Source organism: Somniosus microcephalus, unplaced genomic scaffold, assembly GCF_052327205.1.
Source record: "Somniosus microcephalus isolate GS21.2 unplaced genomic scaffold, FLI_Smic_1.0 unresolved_chr1, whole genome shotgun sequence".
In the NCBI taxonomy this organism is placed as follows: Eukaryota; Metazoa; Chordata; class Chondrichthyes; order Squaliformes; family Somniosidae; genus Somniosus; species Somniosus microcephalus.
In genome coordinates this window covers 61,618,626-61,630,688 of record NW_028225179.1, presented here as the reverse complement: position 1 = coordinate 61,630,688, position 12,063 = coordinate 61,618,626, and the positions used below count along the sequence as shown (strand labels likewise).

Sequence of the window (12,063 nt, the reverse complement as noted above, 5' to 3'; positions counted from 1 at the left end):
GGCTTATCTGGTCAAAACATCTGTCTAGTTAAACAAAAGAATTCGGGGTTCGACTCCCAGCATGGGCCTCTTTTTAATGAATCTCTAGGGGTGAGCTTCTTCTCGTGTGAAAAGGCTAAAATTCTTGTAAATGTAACTGCGGCTGCACTAGTTCTCATTCTGGACGAAGGCTCCAATCTCTGCAGGGCCTGGGTCGAATCTCACCACTTCCTAATTTCTGGTGGTGCTTATTTTTAACTCTTCACCGATAATCCATCTTTTCTAAGCAGTGCCATGTGTTACTTTGTGATGGTCAGAGCAGAGCTCCAGTACTTGATGTGTCGCGCCGTTATCGTATAGCGGTTAGTATTCTGCGCTGTGGCCGCAGCAACCGCGGTCCGAATCCGAGTCACGGCACAGATTCTTCTTCCTTCCACAATCAATAGCCCTCCTTTACTTTCCTCCTTCAATGTCATTGTAACTTTCCTGCTAACATTCACTTTCACCTACTTAAACCGCTAAATGTGCTCTGCTCCCACCGCTGTTCCTGGGGCACATCTCCCATTCGCCCCAATCTGAGTTGGGCTTGGAAACCAGTCGATACATTTAGACCCCCGGGACCTCTCGACAGACAAGCTCTGCGACAGCAGGGCCGACCTTTGGAACCAAAGCAGCCCGATTGTACAAGAACATTCCTTGGGAAATGAAGTGCACTGGGGAGGCTAACTGAAGATCTGGGATTGTTCACCTGGTAGTTGCCGCTTTTCCCTAAACAGTTGATGAGCGTGAGCGACGGGAAGCGCTATTTAGCTGCGGATGAAGGGTGAAATGTGCAATTTTGACAAACTGTTTATCAAAAAGTAAAATGGAGGCTCAGGATTTATCAAGGAGAGTAAGGGACGCGCTGGATATAATAGACAGGGGAAGGGACGCTCCGGATATACCAAACTGTTTAAGGGACGCTCCGGATTTACCAGGCAGTGTAAGGGACGCTCCGGATGTACCAGACAGTTTCAGGGACGCTCCGAATTTGCCATACATGGTAAGGGACGCTCCTGTTTTACAAGACAGGGTAAGGGACACTCGGGATATACCAGACAGGTTGAGGCACGGTCTAGATGTACCAAACAGGGTAAGGGACGCTCCGTATATATCTCACTGGGTAAGGGACGCTCCGGATGTATCAGACAAGGTAAGGGTCGCTCCGGATGCATCGGATAGGATAAGAGGCGCTCCGGGTGTACCACATTGGGAAATGTACGCTCCCGATGTACCAGACAGTGTGAGGGACGCTCCGGATGTTTCAGATAGGGTGAGGGATGCTCGCGATTTACCAGACAGGGTAAAGGACCCTCCGGATATACCAAACAGGGTAAGGGATGCTCAATAGATTCTGGAGCGGGTAAGGGACGCTCAGGGCCTATCAGACAGAATAAGGGACGCTCAAGAGTATCAGAGAGGCTGATGGATGCAGAGTTATTACTTTTTAAACCTCACATTTTCTAATATCAATAAAAGCAAAAGTTGAATCCGAATGTAACAGATGGTCTGTCGTGTCCCACGTGGGGGCAATGAGAAGGTAGAATGGGGCCGGACTGGACATTTGAAGCGCTCAGAAATACATCTATAACTGACACAGATTCCCCCACTCAATACAATAATAAATAATGCAGATACATTTGAACATATTTGTAACGAACAGAAGTGCAAATGCATTTACATCTAACACAACAGCAACTCACAAATACTTTTGTATCTAATATGGACACACACAAATATACTTACAACCATCACCAGTGATTGTTTGATAAAAAAATACTTTAATTGTTTGTCTTTAAAGCCATGATATTTGCATGACAGTTTGCATTGACCTTCCTCCTAAGCCGCTGGAGATTGATGGAGAATGATTTGGGCCCTGATCAATCATTTATTAGGCAGATTAGAACAAGTTTTGAGCGCAAGTCCAATATTAGAAGTTGACGTTAAAAAGAGGCTCACCTTTCGTAAATTTCAATCTACAATCCACAAAGCGAGATTCATAACCCTAGATTAAAGAGTCACTCTGTCTAATATACAGGCCCAATGAACTGGTTATCAAACGTTTAATCAAATGGATTTGCCAGGTATTGTCCATTGCATTTTGACTGAGACGTGTGCCCGCAGTTCCATTCCCGTTCCAAGCCCTCTTTTTACTGTCGATGACTTGCCTGGAATGTGCTTGGAGAAGTGTTAGAATCGCAGTACAGCCCTTCCCACTGTCGCTTCCTCTAAATCTCTGCCCAGGATTTTCACCAGTGCAAGGTTCATCAACCTGAGCTACTGTTTAATTTGTTCTCTTCATTAACTGCGCTGATCCTTTATCTTGTCCCACTACACGGCCTCTCCAAATTTGTCGATTGCACCTCGAGGGCACTTTTCATACGTAAGCCTGCAACATCTGCCAGAGAGAGATTCAATTTCAGCGGTTCGAAAACAATGAGTCGATCGATATCAAACTCGACATCCTCACCTACACGCTATAGATGCAAATCTCTGCGCTCCTCTGCTTCAGTGATTTCTTGTTTCGCAGCGATGGGCAGTTTACGCTCTCTGAGGCTGCAGTCGCTGCTTTCCACCGGCAGCGGGCGCTTGGTGAGAGCGGGACCGGTCAGACGGCCTGAACTTCACTGCTGTCGTGACCACACTCACTCCGGGAGCTGGGGACCAGCACACCAGCTCATGGGTTTGTTGCCGCGTCTGAAATGCGGCTCCGAACTGTTGCTATTAACAGAGGCAGCGCTGCAGGATTCTGCAATGAACTCTCACACAGTCGGTATCTCTGTAGAGTTTGAGTGTGTACAGAACTGTATAGATAAAAGAAGAATACCGCGTGGCTGTTAATGTATTTTATTAATCTCTACCTGCAAAACATGATTGAACCGGGGATCTGTTGCACTTTAGACGGAAGTGATAACCGCTACACTTCGGAAACTGCTGCTCATTAAATAATTAGAGAAACAGCTCAGAGCAGCAATTGTCATCTACAAATACTCTTACCCTGCAATACGGATTCCATTCCACGTCGAGGAGTTAACTTTAAAAAAACTGTTTATTCTGTTACATACATCTCATTAGACTGTGTGAGAAATTTGCTGTAATCGTCATTAATCAACCAGTAACTCACATGGTTAACGAATCATGGGCAAAACTTTAAAACGTTTCTTTGTTTTGCATGTGATGAATTTTCATCGGTTCTCATTTTGCAGACTGTATTTTAGGAGTTGGGTAAAAATGTTCAGTACTTATGACACCAGGATCTGGTGCAGCCTTTGGTAAGTTCACCAGCTCGCGAACACATGAGAGTAACTCCTGCTTCACTCTTTCATATAAACCCAGCCAATGCGCCTCAATTAAACAACATTGCATCCCCGCACGATTAGACAACCTGAAATGTGCAAGTAAATGTGCACGGATAACGAGCACCAATCAAGCGCAGCTCTAGTGGCGCAATCGGTTAGCGCGCGGTACTTATATAGCTAGTACAGACTCGGAGAAATGCCGAGGTTGTGAATTCGAGCCTCACCTAGAGCAGTCAATGCTTTTGCTGTGCGCTATTTCGACCGGAGCAGAAAGTGCAATTGTCTTATCCGCTAACTATACACTTATAAGCTGTTCCACGTGGGCTCTTATGTTCCTCAGGCCCACTGTGTTCCAATAACGGATGGAAGTTTTAAAGGAGCCCTTCAAATGTTACTTATTGACAGGAGGGAAGGTGGGGCCAGTTTTAACTGTTAAACCAGCAACTATCAGGCAAAGAATAATGTGCAGGAAATAAATTCGATTTCAAAGCAGTGACTAAGTCTTTGGCACAAGCGAGAAGATGTGTAAACTCACGAGTTATCTGTACAGGTTTCCGACATCACGTTGAACACAAACAACGATTCACCTGAACATGATGTTGCGAATTACAAGGACGGAAGTTACGTACAGACAATCGCCCAAACACCATATCCAGAATTAGGTTGTCGCCGACCCTCTTGTTATGGGGAGAATAGTGAGCAGATTCAGGAAAACTGCTCATATAAAGAAGTGGATTTAGGAAAAGATAAACATATTTCAAATTAATGAACATGACCTCTGCGAATTGGGTTCGTACTAGAGCAGAGAAACCTAATGTAACTTCGGACAAAAATCGTCAGCTCCTTGGTCTTGGGGCATGATTCTCGCGTAGGACATTTCACAAATTAAAATGCGAGAGCTTCTGGGCTCAAACCTCAGACGAACCCCACGGCATTTAGATAAAACTCACCAACTCGGTCATCACAACTGGAATCGCTTTTCTTTAAAATAGACTAATGCACTAGATGATCCGGGATTGTGACCACACCCGGTTTAAACAGACACAGAGTGATCCTTGACTGACCACGACCCCGCCCATTATAGACAGGGCTGATTATCATTGCTTATGAAATCGATGGAAACATAACTGGGGCGGTTTTTATAAAAGGCGGCCGATTACGATACGCAATTTTTCTAGGGCGCCAAGTTGAATTTTGACTCCATATAATTTTTCCCTTTATCTACGTCATTTCACTCCAGCCGAATGAACAGAGACCTGAGCACATAATCCAGGCTGACACTCCAGTGCAGTACTGAGGGAGAGCTGCACTGTCGGTGGTGCCGTCTTTCCAGTAAGACGTTCAACCGAGGCCTCAGGTCCCATGAGAGTATGCCAAAAATAATGAGGATATCTCCCATTGTCCTGCCCATTATTTACCTCTCAAATAAAGACACTAAAACAGAAAATCTCCTCATTTAGTTTGTTAAATATTTTTGAAATTACATTGCCTCCTAAACGATAAAGTTGTTTTTCTGCTCCCTAATCATTTGTCTTTGTTCCCGCTAGTCTTTCATTTGGTGGCAATCGCAGAGGAAGGAAGACAGGTAGGGATGATTCTCCATCTCTGATTCCCATCCTGCGTTCATTCAAGAACTCCAGTGGTCTGTTTTAATTTTAACAAGATATGAAGAGTGCACAGACCTGAATCACCAGTGTGATTTTGACGAGATTGCGATTACAAAGCCTATTTTACGCAAAATTCAGTGAAACGCTCGGAAGGTTTATCAGCATCAATCGTGTAATGGAATAACGACGAGGACGGGGTTCGAACCCACGCGTGCAAAGCACAATCGATGAAACTGCGCTCAACCATTCCAAGGAATATGGGGAGAAAGCAAGGACATGTTACTGAATTTTGATGATCAGCCATGATCTCATTAAATGGCAGAACAGGCCCGAGCGGCCGAATGGCCTACTCCTGCTGCGATCTTCTATGTTTCTGTTTCATGCTATTTGCATCAAAGCAGAAATACTCTGAAAGAAAGTTCCCTTCACCGCTTGTCCTGCACGTGCACACAGACCTACAATGTTGAAAATGTACAATCAGCCCATGTAAGTAAAAGGCCTTCCGATATATTCAGGTGAGGGGCTGTCCGAAATGGTCGGTTTGAAGGCAGATTCAGAACAGGTTTCGCCCAGTTATTTAAACGACCACGGCAGGACTCGAATCCACAATCATCTGCTAACTGAACGATTCGCACCGAAGTCAAACCCCTTATCCATTTGACCACATGACCACTGCTTCCCGGGTCTTCTTGTGATGGGGAGAATTGTGAGCAGATTCAGGGAAACAGCTCATATAAAGCAGTGGATTTAGGAAAATATAAACATATTTCATAAAAATGAACAGCTCCTCTGCGAACTGGGTTTGCAACAGCGCAGGGAAACCTAACGCAAATTCGAGGCCAAAATCGGCGGTTCGTTGGTCTAGAGGTCTGATTCTCGTTCAGGGAATTTCGCTGCTTAAATAAATGCGAGAAATCCCGGGTTCAAGTCCCGGCCTGAACCCCGCCAACCTTAACAACGGGGTCATTACAGCTAAATTCGCACACCTGTTAAAAAGACTTATACAATTGATGATCCATGACTGTGCACTCACTCGATTTAATCATAGGGTCATAATCGCACAGACGGAGGCAATTCAGCCCATCGAGCCAGCGCCGGTTCTCTGTCGAGTAATCAAGTCAGTACCATTCCCTCGCTCTATCGCCGTATTTCTGCAAATTTATTTCCCTCAAATGCCGATCCAGTCTCCCCTTGAAAACATTCAGTGTCTCTGATTCCACCACTTCCAACGGCAGTGAATTGCAGGTCACCACCAGTGTGTAATTTTGTTTCTTCACACCCCCCTGTATCTCTTGCCTATAATCTTAAATCCCCTAGTCCTTGTACCATCAACTAGTGGGAAAAGCCGTTCCCTGTCTCGCCTATCAAAACCCGTCATTATCTTGTACACTTCTATCAAATCACTCCTCAACCTCCTTTACTCTAATGAAAACAAATCCAGCTTCTCCAACATGTCCTTGTAACTAAGATCCCCCTTCCCCGGAGCCATCCTGGTAAAGCTCCTCTGCACCCGCTCAAGGGCCTTCACATCCTTCCTAAAGTGTAGTGGCCAGATGAGACGCAATACTCCAGTTGTGGCCTAACCAGCACTCTATAAAGTCTCAGCAAATCTTCTCTACTTTTGTACTCAATACCTCTATATATGAAGCCCAAGATCACAAATGCTTTGTTAACCACTCTCTCAATATGTCCTGCCACCTCCAGGGACCTATGCACATTAACTCCCAGGCCCCTCTGTCCCTTTAAGTGTATATTCCCTCTCCCTGTTCGTTCTGCCAAAATGCATCACCTCACAATTCTCTGTATTAAATCCCATCTGCAACGTGTCTGCCCGTTCTGCTAGCCTTTTTATGTCCTGTTGTAGTCGATTGGCATCATCATCACTGTTTGCCACACCCCCAGGTTTGGTGTCATCGGCGAATTTAGAAAAGCTACTCCGTATTCCAATATACAGGTCATTTATATATATCAAAAAGGCAGTGGCCCCAGCACTGACCCTTGGGGAAAAACATTGTCTACCATCCTCCAATCTGAAGTACAGCCATTTACCACAACTCGCTGTTTTCTGTCTTTAAGCCAATTCATTATCCAAGCTGCCACTGACTCACCTATTCCATGAGCCTCAATTTTGTTAACTAGCCTTTTATGTGGAACTTTGTCAAACGCCTTCCGAAAATCCATGTAGCCAACATCCATTGCATACACTTCATCAATCCTCTCTGTTACTTCATCAAAAAATTCAATACGTTTAGCCAAGCACTTTCTGCATTCCACACATCCGTGTTGGCGCTACTTAATTAGCTTAAACTTCTCCAAGTGCCCGTTAATTTTTCCTTGATTATTGTTTCTAAAACTTTACCCACCACTGATGGCAGCTAGGGAAGATAGGAAAATTATGGGAAGCCTTCTTTGTCTCTAATAGGCCGCACCCCGTCTCTTACTGCCCGCTAACTGTTTACATGCCAGTAGTAGATTTTTGGGTTCCATTTTATGTTTCACGCCATTCTACTCTCATAGTCTCTTTGCCAATCTTATTTGTATCTTCACATCCCCTCTCAACTTATTATATTTGGTCTGATTCTGCCTTGAAGAATTCGCCTGATATGCATCATACAACCTCCTTTCTTGTTTAAACAGAAAGTAGGTTGTATGATGAATTTCAGGTAAACATCCCCTTTAAAAAGATAAATAATGATCTAGGAATGACAGCACATCACTTTTAAACAGACACAGAATGATCCGGGACTGACGGCACATCCCTTTTAAACAGACACTGAGTGATCCTGGCCTGACAGCACATCCCTTTTAAACAGATACAGAATGATCCGGGACTGACAGCACATCCTGTTTAAACAGACACAGAATGATCCGGGACTGACAGGACATTCCTTTTAAACAGACACAGAATGACCCGGGTCTGACAGTTCATCCCTTTTAAACAGATACAGAATGATCCTGGACTGACAGCACATCCCTTTTAAACAGAGACAGAATGATCAAGGACTGACAGGACATCCCTTTTAAACAGACACAGAATGATCCGGGACTGACAGCACATTCCTTTTAAACAGTTATACAATGATGCGGTTTATTCTTGTGCCCCAAGTAGAAGTTTTGTCCACTGTCATTTTTTTGTCTTCGCCATTTCACTCGAGCCGAATGAATTGAGTTTAGGTGTCAGCCGTGGCTCAGCGGCAGCAATCTCAAGCCCCACTCCAGAGACTTGAGCTCATAATCCAGGCTGACACTCCAGTGCAGTACTGAGGGTGTGCTGCACTTTCGACGGTACCGTCTTTCTGAAAAGACGTAACACCGAAGCCTCAGATACCATGGCACTATTTCGAAAAGAACGAGGATTTCTCCCCAGTGCACTGCCCATTACTTATCTCTCAACGAAAGACAAAAAAACAGATAATCTGGTCATTAATGTTGATAAAATCTTTTAAAATTACATTTGTTCCGAAAAGTAAAAATTCTGTTTCTGCTCTCTAATCATTTGTTTTCCCGCTAGTCTTTCATTGGGTTTCAATCTCAGAGGAAAGAATAGAGAGGAAATGGTGTATCTGTGATTCGCAATCTCTGTTCTACGTTTATGCAATGAGTCCGTGTTTATTTTAGTATTCGCATGAACAGCACAGAGGCACAGACTGAAAAGCCCAGTGTGGCCAGCAATGATGAGGATGGGATTCAACCCCACGAGTCCAAAGCACAATGGATTAGTCCGAATGACCATCGGTTTTAATGGTCAGTTTGAAGCTGGATTCCGAGCGGAGAAGAACAATTCCGCCCAGTGAGTTAACAGACTGCGCACCACTCCGCTGCTCTCCCCCATAGCCCGAAAAGATTTTCCATTCCGCCTATATATTAATAATTTAAGCTTTGCCATGAGCTAAGTGTAGCATGCTTGGGAGGAAAATGTGACTTTGGACGGAAGGATCTGTAAGGTTTTAGTTGTAACTCTCTTCACTCTTTAGGGTAATCAGAGCTCAGATCAAGCAAAGCTTTAAACTTTTCAAACAAATCGTTTTATTAACCTAATAATACAAGTTTTACAGAGAGAGATTTGTATAACATTTAACTCAGTGGTGCAACTCAAAACTCAGAATGGTCAATTCTTCTGCTTCGGGAGATGGTGAGATGAATTATGTGTTGGTGTCTCCTTGGTGTTTTTCTGGTCAGTCTTCCAGATCTCCACTCCGTTTGTCTGTCTCCTGGACTGTCTCTTGGAATGTGCTCTGCTTTTCACTTTAGAATGGCTGCTCTTGTACCATTGCTGCTGACAGAAACAAGCCTGCCAGTGACTTTCCATTCTCTCTCTCCCATGGTTACACAGACTGATGCTACCGGGCAGCACCGAGTGTGTGCGAAGGTTCCTCAGAGACTAGCGAGGCCTCCTTATCTGCAGCTTCCAGGCAATCTGCAGAAAACTTTTGGAATTCGGTCAGCAAAACTTCTTGAAGTAAATAAGTGATCCAGGTCTCTCGGCATTCCTTTAGTTTCCTTAAAACCGGCATTGAAAGTTCCACAATCCTTCCAGAGGGAGCAGATTGAAGAAAATAAATTATTTGAATTAATTAATTACAATAATGATAGAATCTGCTGCGAGCAGGGTTCGAAAACTCGCGGGGAAACCCCAATGGATTACAAGTCCAACGACCTTAACCACTCGGCTACTGCAGCTGCGAAAACAGCCAAGCAGTTAAATTATCAAATCGCTGACCCTAATTATTATTGGTGATGACGGTTTTGTGATATTTAATTTGCTGCAAGTTCAGCAAGTCCAGAAGAATCGCAGTGATCATTATAATAAAACAAAACTTCCGATATTTAACGGTAATGTAAGATGTTGAGAACAGTATGGAATATTCTGCAGGATAATGACAATAAACATCAGGAACATTGTGTTCCGCTCCCACAAGACACAGGTCAGCCTCAGCCTCTGCTCCCTGCCCGCCGGCTGCAGAAACCTTGTCTCCAGATTATAAACTCATTCCAGGTTGGAGATAAATATTCAGGATAGAGACTGAACACAGCGGGAGAGATCAAATATATAAAGCAGTTATTTCAGAGCAGAGACAGCGATAGATATTCTATAATGGTCAAATGCATCAATGTGTGAATATGACATTAAAAGTGTTTAAATGCAGTGGGGGATTTAAAGTAGATACGGGGCCAGTAATTTCCAAGGTGATCTTTCCTGTATCTCTCTTGCCTCTCTCCCCTTCCTCCGTTGGGATCACAGGTGCTTTTTGCACAGAATTGAACCTAAATCATTCAAGTTCAATATTGTAATTGTTGCATCACAATAATCAAAATCTTGTTAAAAATGTTGGCTCATTAGTTCCCCAGTGTCAGAGGAAGAATTGTCTGACCCCCCTCATTCATTTCATGTAAGACACTAACACAGGTATTCATTCAGAATCAACCCACAGATTGAAACTGAGATAAACACAGTGAGATACAGACAGCATCGGGACACATGGCGGAATAGACAGGAGAGGAGAATCAATAAAAAACGGCCTCAGCCTCCAACAGACAGTGACAGGTAGCTGATAGATATCAGTGAGAGGAGGCAACCGCCTGGAGGTTTGATTTGGCTTCGTGGCTTAGCTGGTTAAAGCGCTTCTTGGTAAGCAGGCGATCCTGACTTCGACTCCCAGCAGGGCCTTTTTTCTTTGTCCGAATGAATCTCCAGGGGTGAGTTTCTTCTCGTGCGAAAGGGATACAATCCTTTTTAATGTAACTGCGGCTGCACTAGTTCCCATTATGGATTAAGGCTCCATTCGCTGCGGGTCGTGGGTCGAATTCCACCGGTGTCAAAATTTCTGGCGGTGCTGATTTTGGCATCTTCACCAAAAATCGATCTTTTCTAAGCAGTGCCGTGCGTGACTTGGCTGTGGTTAGGGCAGAGCTGGCGCAGCTGATGTGTGATGCAGGATCGTTTACTGGTCCAGTACTCTGCGTTGCGGCCACAGCAACCTTAGTTTGAATCTAAATCACGGTATAGTTCGCTTTATATCTTCTGTTCTCTGCAGCACCTGCTGATAGAACACAGCAAAAAATCAATCTTCTCTGCATCAAACAGCGTTTTTTTTATTGATGGTGAGAACCTATTTCCTCCTTCAAACCCCGCGCTCTCACATGCCTGAGCTTGATGCTCCATAATTCAAACCCGCCTCTTCTCCCAGCTTTTTCTTCCGTCCACAATCTATAGCCCTCCTTCACTTTCCTCCTTCCGTTTCTTTGTCACTTTTCTGCGGCATTACCTTAATCTAACAATCACTTTCACCTACTTACACTGTTAAGTTTGCTCTGCTACCACCGCTGTTCCTGGCGGCACATGTCCCATTCGCAGCAATCTGAATTGATGCTTTGAAACCAGTGGATACATTTAGAACTGCGGGACCGCTCGACAGACAAGCATTTAGAAAGCAGGGCTGGCTCTTGGAAGCAAAACAACCGGTTTGCACCAGAAATTTTCTTGACGACATTGCTAATCGTAATTGGGATTGCCGTCAGTAGCCGATCATTCGATGTCTCTTTGAAACGGGTTTGCTCGCATTCTTGCTTTGGTGTTTCATAGCTGCGAGACGGCCCGTGTTCAAATCCCAGAACAGCCCCGCTCGCTTTTAGTCAAAACTCAGCTTCTTACAGTTCATCGACATTTCAGAAAACATAAATACTTTCCATTAAAAACATAAGATTTCGTGTCATTTTGCCCATATATTTCGAAATCACAGATCTTCACTTAAGCAACTGAAAAGCAACCAACTGAGAAAAGTTAAAGGCTCCCAGGTATATTGAGCTTGGTGTCTCATTGGAGTTATTGCATCCGTGTTCGATTCCGGCCAATGCAGCACCTTTACATTTTGCTTTCTGCACCCATGAGATCGCCTGAATTGGGATAAACTTACATTCAGGGTCAATATTCTTGAAACACCCTCTTCCCTGAATATTAGTCAGTCCTGCTTCCTCTAGCGCTGAAAGGATGTGAGAAGCTTGCTTGTGAATTGGTCCTATGGGTGCCGAATTCAAACCGTACAGGGTTCTGCACTGACCGGGAATCAAACCGGCGTGAACAGCCTGCCTGCTCTGATTAAAAGGGCTGCGCACCTCTTCTTTCGATCAGGCACATTACT

General features: G+C 44.3%; 1 non-coding gene across 1 annotated transcript; it reads left to right on the top strand.

The window, feature by feature from the left end:
* The first annotated feature begins 3,453 nt into the window (after positions 1-3,453).
* Positions 3,454-3,549, top strand: trnai-uau (transfer RNA isoleucine (anticodon UAU)). Its single transcript has 2 exons — positions 3,454-3,491; positions 3,514-3,549. It is a non-coding gene; the product is annotated as a tRNA-Ile (tRNA).
* The last annotated feature ends 8,514 nt before the right edge of the window (positions 3,550-12,063 follow it).